Raw genomic sequence first — 8,591 nt, forward strand, 5'->3', positions numbered from 1 at the left:
CCCCCCCCCCCCCCCCCCCCCCCCCCCCCCCCCCCCCCCCCCCCCCCCCCCCCGATACCTATTCCCCCCGACCACCTTCATCCCTGCCCGCGGATGGGGGTGCGGAGATGTTGGGGTGTGTGTTACCCCCATCACCCCAACCCCGCACCCGGTGGGGAGACCCCGGGGCAGGGGGCGGGGGTGCCGGTGCTCGGTCTTTAGGTATTGAAATATTAACCTAAATCAACCGTTAAAAAAAAAAATATTAAAAATATCGATATGGTTCTGCGTTTCGAAGAAGGAAGGGCACGGCACAAAAAGTAATAATAATAATGATAATAGTAATAATAGTAGTTTGTGCTTTCGCAGCACCTGTCACCAAAGGACGAGAAAATATCCCGGGGTGGGGGGGGGAGGATGGGGGGCTCGTTACACCCCGATTTTCACCGAACGCGAAGCAGAACTGATGAGCGTGCAGCACTCTGATCCTCTACTACTAGTGGTAACAATCCCTGGCACCCTGCGTGCTCCACAGATCCCCCCCCCCGTTCCAATTCTGGACCTGCAGAGGACTGGGAGACTGAGCCACCAAGAGGCTGCGCTCTTGGGCCAGCCCCGCGGCGCTCTGTGGCCGAGCTGGGAAGTCCGGCCAGACTTCCTAGCGCCAGGCTTGGCAGGGCAGGAGAACTCCCCAGGGGTCCCCATCCCGCACGCACTCCCACGGAGGAGTAGCTCCTTTTTCACAGAATAGCTGCGGGCGGGTAAGTTGCTTTAAGGTCACTCTCTAAGTCACTTATCGCGTCGGAAGGAAGAGCCAAGGCTCTTAAATCATGACTGCTACAAGCAAATACAATTCCAATCCAAACCCGAAACGAATGCACCCAGCTAAGCACCACACCAGCCATAAGCCACATAAAACAGGGGATGTCCTGCGCCGTGCAGGCAGGGCATCCCCGGGGGTGCCTGCCCTGGACCCCTGCCTTTAGTGTAGGAAGGAGGGCAGGGATAATTTTAGTGCTCAGTTATGCAAATATTCACGTGAGTTGGTCAGGGATGCTCCAAAAAAGCCTGGTATTTACAGAAACTGGGTCTAAATTTGCTAGAAAGGGGCTAGTTTTGAAGGCAGCCCTGTCAAGTCTTCATGAGACTAAACCCACCCAGGCACAGATCTGCTCAAAATCTTGATAAATAGTAGGGAAAAAAATTGATGAGGGGAAGAACGTTATTTTTTTGTATCAGAAAGAATAATTTAGGAAGGCTTGTTATGCAACTGGAGTCTGAGGAAGGGGATGGACTCCTCACTGCACCTCCAAATAATTAAAGGCGGAAGTAAGAGATGCTCATTAGGCAGCCCCTTGAATTCTGCAGTAGCTGATGCTGCAGCCAAGGTGGAGTAAGAGCAGGAGTGAGCTGTGGGGAGCCCAAGGCATAGCTCTCAGGCCTTGGGGTGACAGCAGGGACCAAATCAGAACAGCATCAGTGTCTGGGTCTGCTGTACATGCAAAAAAAAAAAAAAAAAATCCCATTTCGTTTAAAATGTTCACTTCTGCAGCCTGAAAAATGGAATTTGGGTAATACTTTTAGTTCAACATCTTGTTCAGGAGCCTCTGGAGTGACCTCACGTACACCAAGGCTGATTTCCTCACTTCCCCAGAGAACCTCAACCCCTTTTCCCTGTGATACATATGGTGAATGGAGAGGGGGAAAAAAGAAAGACCTCATTCCCATGTTCGCTGGTGAAAGACACACTGGACATGTCCATTAATCCATGCATTATGCTTCTTAATTTTTTTTAAAACTTCCCAGGTTGTTATAAAAGAGATCAAAATTTGCCTTTTTTTTTCTTTTTTTTTTTCCCTTGTGGTTCCTCTTGCCTCACTGCTGAGGGCTACAATGACTTGTCATGAAGGAAGTGACAGAATGTATAACGTGGTGTATACTGTGAAGAGATAGAGAACAAGAATGGGGTACAACGGGTAATACAATTTTTTGACCCAGCCATAGGTTCTCCGGGTGACCTTGGGCACATCCCTTTCCCTGTGAGTAGGGACCTGGGTTTTGGCACCTCTGTTTGCCCATTGGTGCACCTGGACCATCAGTGCTTTCCCTAGTTTTGTGATCTCTGCAAGTGAAAATTACCCCAGAAGTGCTAAATATTAAATAAGTGATAAAGAACTGCTTGCTAATTAACCCTGCAAGCTTGTTTAAATAGACCATATGTATGTGCCCATATGGAAAATACAGAAATAAGCATAATGAAGCTGATAAGTATGGGCATGGCTTGGGGGAACGCTTGGAAAGGAGGTTATACCCACAACCTGCACTGCTCTGGCTGTATTGCTCAAATGTCAGCGTGGGCCAGAAACCTGTTCCAAAACGTACAAGGGACACTATTAATCCCTGAGAAGGAAAAAAATCTGTTTGAGTCATAGAATCCTAGAATCCTTTGGTCTGGAAGGGATTTTACAAGCTCATCTCGTTCCAAACCTCCCCCCCCCCCCCCCCCCCCCCCCACCGTGCTGAGGCAGGGACATCTTCCTCTAGACCAGGTTGCTCTGGCCCCGTACAACGTGGCCTTGGACACTTCCAGGGATGAGGCAGCCACAGCTTCTCTGTGCAACCTGTGCCAGGGCCCCACAGACAAGAATTCCTCCTTTCTGTATAGCCTGAATGTCCCCTCTTTTAGTTTAAAACCATCACCCCTGGTCCCGTCACTCCAAACCGGACTAAAAAGTCTGTCCCCATCTTTCTTCTAAGCCCCTTTCAAGTACTGAAAGGATTTATATGACTTAACTGCATTTGTATAACGTGTTTGTACAACGTGCTGCATCCCTCCTGCCAAACACATTAGGTCCTGGATGTAAAATCCCACCGAGCCCACCCTCCCCAGCCCTAAACCTCCATTCTCACGGGGGTTTCTGGGGACCTTTCCTGAACCCAGCTGGCTTTGAAGAGCTAAAGCCGAGTTAATTTGCATTGCAATTCAGCCTTTGACAGACAGTTGGAGCCAAGGCACTGTTAACCTAATTGTTTTGCTAACAGCACCAGGGTGTGAGACTCACCAAAGGCACTTCCAACAAAGGGGATAAAACCAGACTTGGGAAAAAAAAAAAAAAAAAAAAGGAAAATACCCTTTTCCTGACATCATTACCGGGTACAAACAAACAGAGCTGATCCCTCTTCATACACTTTCCAGGCGAGGGTCAATAACAAACACACTTTGCTCTTTTGGGGGTATGTCTCTGCTTTTCACAGCAGTGAAAAGCCATTCAGGGGAGGTAGGAGAGAACAAGCCAGGCTGAAGGCAGGGCAGGCTGGCTCCTGGCACTCTCCCATCCTTTTGTGCACATTAGGAATAGCTAAGCTTGTGGCCCTGCTTCTATTTTTATGCATTATTTTGAGAGCAGAGCTCTCAAGCAATGTTCAAAGTCTGGGTTATGATGCCATTTTGACTGTAGCCAAAGTCTCCTTCCACTCCAGCAGCTCATGCCGAGACAGCAAATTCAAGCTACAGGACTTCAGGTCTGCAAAGAAAAGTATTCTCCAGGCAACTTTTCTCTGTGCTGAGTGGCAGATCACGGGGAGGCAGGGACCTCATGCTCTCACTCTTGTTGAGCAGCACTGCAGGCTAAAATCATTCCAGTGCAGGTGCTCCTGGGTGTAAGCAGCCATTCCAAGGCTGGCATTTTGGAAGAGGATTCAGTGCAAGTGTGTGCAAGGGGAGATTCACTGCTTCCAGCTCTGGGGTCTCCAGCATGAGAAGGACGTGGAGATATTGGAGCAAGACCAGAGGAGACCACAGGGATGCTGCCAGGGCTGGAGCCCCTCTGCTCTGGAGCCAGGCTGGGAGAGCTGGGGGGGTTCACCTGGAGAAGAGAAGGCTCCAGGGAGACCTGAGAGCCCCTGGCAGGGCCTAAAAGAGAGCTGGAGAGGGACTTTGGACAAGGGATGCAGGGACAGGGCAAGGGGAATTGTTTCCCACTGCCGGAGGGCAGGGTTAGATGGGATGTTGGGAAGGAATTGTTGTCTGTGAGGGTGGAGAGGCCCTGGCCCAGGTTGACCAGGGAAGCTGTGGCTGCCCCTGGATCCCTGGAAGTGTTGAAGGCCAAGTTGGACAGGGCTTGGAGCAAACTGGTCCAATAGAAGGTGTCCCTGCCCACGGCAGCGTGTGGAGGAAGGTGCACGTTAATGTCCCTTCCTACCCAAACCATTCTGTGAGTCCAAATATAAGAAGAAAAAGCCTATTGAGATGGACCTTTGCCTGTGCTTACTAGGCACGTGGAAAACCACTCCTTTCTCAAGTCCTGGGAATTGATCCATCCAAATCAAATACCCACCAGTAGCTATGGCAGGCACGGGTGCTGGCTCTGGGTGGGGGGCTCACATGGACACAGTAATACTTTGACTCCTCAGAGCACTCACACAAGCCTGACTCTGGGTGTGTGCTGTGTTAGCTGAAATGTTGTTAGCTCCATGGTTCAACCGCACGAATGTTGTGTTGCTCAGAGGAGTTAAACACAAGGCACTCTCCTTACCAGGACTCCCTCATGGCAACATAAAGGAAATTATGTGTGTAAATACATATGAAATCTATGCAACGTTTCCCTAATCCCAGCAGAAGAATTTGCTGTTTGGAATGTAAGATGCTGGTATAACGATGTCCATCCTAGTGGAATGTGCGTGGTTTAGGGGTCAGGCTGGGCCCAGTGTGCTGGAGGGAAAGGAAGACCCAACTCGGGCTGGAGTCAGAAGGAGAGTGTTGCTGCTGCCAGGGGGGATCTGGTGTCCCACAGCCACGACACAAACCAAGCTGGACAGCAGGAGCAGTGCCTGCCCTTCCTGGCCTCTCCAGTGGCCACATAGTGTCCACTGAGCTGTGTCAGCCCCCTGTCCCTCTAAGGACTCGTGGCAGCAGTGCTGTGTCTCCAGTGGGGCTGAGGTTCAGCCCAGCCCCTGGCGAATGTCACCAGTGAGATTTATGGCCAGGAGGTGAGAGGGATTTAGGTCAGACAGTCTGGGAGGGGATGATGCTGGAGCCGGGCGCTGCAGCACAGGAGAACACGATGTCATTTGGGAGCCACTGGCCAGGCAGAGGAGACACAGGGCTGTTGAAGGGGAGATGTAAAGGGTACAATTGGAGGCAGGTGGAATATTTTACTTTAGAGGCAGAGGAATGCCTTCAAAAACCTTTAGCAGGGACATACTACGCTGAGAAAGAGGGTGACTTCTTCCTCCAGCAGTCCAGCCTAGAGATCCTAATGCCTTGGAGCTCCTTAGGATCTAGTAGGGTGGGAATCTCAATATTATTATAAAAGTACAGCCTTAATGCACCACCTTATGTGTAACTCTTCATTTGTATTGTACCTGCACTTCTGCGTTTCAGACATCTGAAATAGTAAAGATGTTTGTTCAGATTTGTTTTGGTGTCTAAGCTCTCGAAAAGGGATTTTTTTTTTCTCTCTTTTTCCATAAGGAAACAGGAAAGTGGCCCTGCTGAAGCATTTTGAAGGTAAGCACACGTGGACAGTATAGCTGGCATCCTCCTTTCAGCATTTCAATTTCAGTGATGTAAATCAAAATCCTCCTTATTTCAAGTTAGTACATTTTCCAGGTGCATGAACTGCCTTCATGTTTTATTTGTAGTTACCTATAGTTGCCTGTGGCAAGCTCTGGACCAGATAAGGGGGTGTATGGAAAGAGTTGGGGCTGACATGACAACTAGGGGTGTTTGCAACCCTATGATTCCTTCTCCTGACCCCTCTGGAGCCCAGAGGAGATAAAGACTTTTTGGTTTCAATCGGATTTGCCTGTATACCTACCCACGGCAGGGGGGTTGAAACCAAATGATCTTTAATGTCCTTTCCAACCCAAACCACGCCGTTCTTCCATGATTCTAGGATGCCAGGGTACATCCCATGTGAGGATGCACTGCCTCCTGTGCTCTGAATACATGGCATACACGACATTGCAACACCCATGCCCAGGGGCACTGGGGAAGGGTGGGGTGTCCATCACTTAAAAGCAGCATTTTAGCCCTAACCTTATCAAGCCAAGCTCTGAATTCTGGCTTTAGGGAGATTTATCAGATCCTGAAAGATGAGATTCTCAGGTGCAGCCACAAGGCAGGGATGTGCCCTTCTTCTTACCCGGAAGAGGGGACTGAGGTGCCACTGCTCTGCAGATCAGTTTGCCAGCGGGAGGAACCAACAATCCCCTTCTTAAATACAAACAAAAACACGCCAAACCCTTTTTTGTCAGAAGGGAATAGCTGTAAAAGGGATGGCAGAGTAGTAGGCAAAGCAAGAGGAAAAACTCCAGCTTCTGTATTTCCTATTGCTGGCAGGTAGGGGTGTAATTTTGGAGTTCCTTCCTTTTTAATGGGATAGGTCGTAACCTTACCATCATTTATGTGTCTTTCTGTATTTATTGCAGTGGCCTGGCCAGATGCAATGTGCAGCTGATTTCTCTCCCTCAAACATTAGTCATGTCCTCGCAAATGGCAATATACCAGCCTGTGCTTTCTACAGACTTTTCCAAGGAAAATTCCCACTGATGCCCACAGGAATTTTGTCCAGTCAGAGACAGGGATCAGCCTGACTGCAAAAACAGAATTCTCATGTTTATGGCAGGCTGTTTGGGATCAGTGTTCCTCACCCTGACCTACAGCTTGACACAAAAAAAATAATCCAATGTTCAGACATCCGCGATCAAGGACTTTATAAAGCACTGACCTTTTCCGTGCGGAGCGCTGCAGTTACACCGCCCAAATCTGCTTCAAGGAGCATGGTTTGGATTTCTCGTCCTCGAATCCAACACAAATCCTTGCTTAAAATAACAAGTTGCTGGATGCTTCTCTGTATTCTGGATCTCTGGGAGCATTTTAGCTCTGGATGACAGTATTTCAGACTTGGGTGTGATACACCTCTGTGATGTGCACAGGAGAGGCTGGAGAAGTGCATGCAAACAATTATGAGATGCTCCAAAACCCTAACAACTGAGACACATTATGTCTTTTATCTACAAGGACTTAGTCAAGAAATACCTGCATAGGAAAAAAACAAGCAACCAACCAAAAAACAAACAAACAAACAAAGGGTTTTGATAAGGCTGAGTCTCTCAAAGACCGAGGAGGACCCAGGACCCAAACAGGAGATGTTCTGTTAGGAGGATACAAGTGAGAAGTGAAGCATCGTTTTTCAGCAGTAATGATCCAGGTGGAGCAAACCGCTGGTTGTGGTGGATGCTTCGTCAATAATAATTGTGAAGTGAGGTTTTGGTGGTATTCAGGCGAGGAGCTCCAGCTGGTTCAAACCTGCACGGGTGCAGGGAGCCTTTCTGCCCCGAGTTACTCAGGTGGGTCGTCTAGACAGCAGGAATAACCCTTCGTACCCGATAATTTATGAATTAGCAGAGCCAGTGTATTAAAACAGATAATTGAAAAGTCCTCATTTGTCTAAATGTAGGGCTGGGATTCTCTAATAGCTTTTTACAAATATTAAACCCAACTGAAATGCTTTCATGACAGTCTTGCACATGGCTCAATTCCAGGAAAAGCAACCTGCTGGGAATTGATTTTTTTTTTCTCTAAAATATCCAAGTGATGGAAATTGCTTGAGAACTGGAGAGTGGCACTGAAATAAAACTGGAACTCTGCCTGATAGTCACTACCACCAGGATGAGAAAATTTCTTTCAACTTGAAATAAGGGAGTTTCAGGTAAACAAGAAATATAGGATTGGACGGGAACTGACTACCCCGATTTCACAACCCAAATTGCATAAACTGAAGAAAAAAGAAGTATTAGTAGTGAAGTGTAATTTAAAGATTGGATTTTCAAAAGCACATTACCCAAACCTGCACGTTCATTTCATCTGGAGGGAGGAAGGCACGCCATCTGATACCAGTGATTAATCCAAAGGAGGCCCAGACATGTTCTCCTCATTTAAGAGGAAAAAATTACCTGTGAGAAGGTAAAAGCAGCTGTACTGGCTGAGATACCTGTGGGTCCTCCAGAGACTGCAGAACACAGCCCACCTTTTCCCACATGTATTAATACTTGGGTTTTTTTTCAAAGATGTAAAAGTAGCTTTTGGGTCTGAAATATACAAAGTATATTTTTTTTTTCCCCTCCATTTTATGGTTTTTTGGACCTTTGCTGCCAAAATTTAATGACACAAAGTTGAACCACCCAGCACCACATATGGAACAGAGTAGAAAACTGAATTTAAGAAAAGAGAGAAAGTGCACTCTAATGAATTCTGTGCTAACTGTGCCTTCAAGTTCTGAGAAAGACCTTAGATATGGAAGTGTATCAACTACAATCAGCAAAATTAAGAAGTTTGTTTTTTGTTTGCTAGCCTTGGTGATGATATTTAGCTGCAATCTCCCTCCACTGCCTTCCACCATTCACCCCCTCAAATCACTGAGAAGGTGAAGAGCACTTCACAAAGAATTAAAGGATGAGTTTATAGCCATTGTTTAAAAACATAATTAACACGGTGTTTAAAGCAAAAGCGAGACAATTACCACCTCCTAAAGCCCTTAAGAAATCTGAGCACCAGACCTCCTGCCAGACTGCGTGATATCACCGGCACCATAAACAGAGCTGTGCAA

This window comes from Empidonax traillii, unplaced genomic scaffold (assembly GCF_003031625.1).
Source record: "Empidonax traillii isolate 1590-97213 ecotype Southwest subspecies unplaced genomic scaffold, ASM303162v1 scaffold519:size850040, whole genome shotgun sequence".
Lineage (NCBI taxonomy): Eukaryota > Metazoa > Chordata > Aves > Passeriformes > Tyrannidae > Empidonax > Empidonax traillii.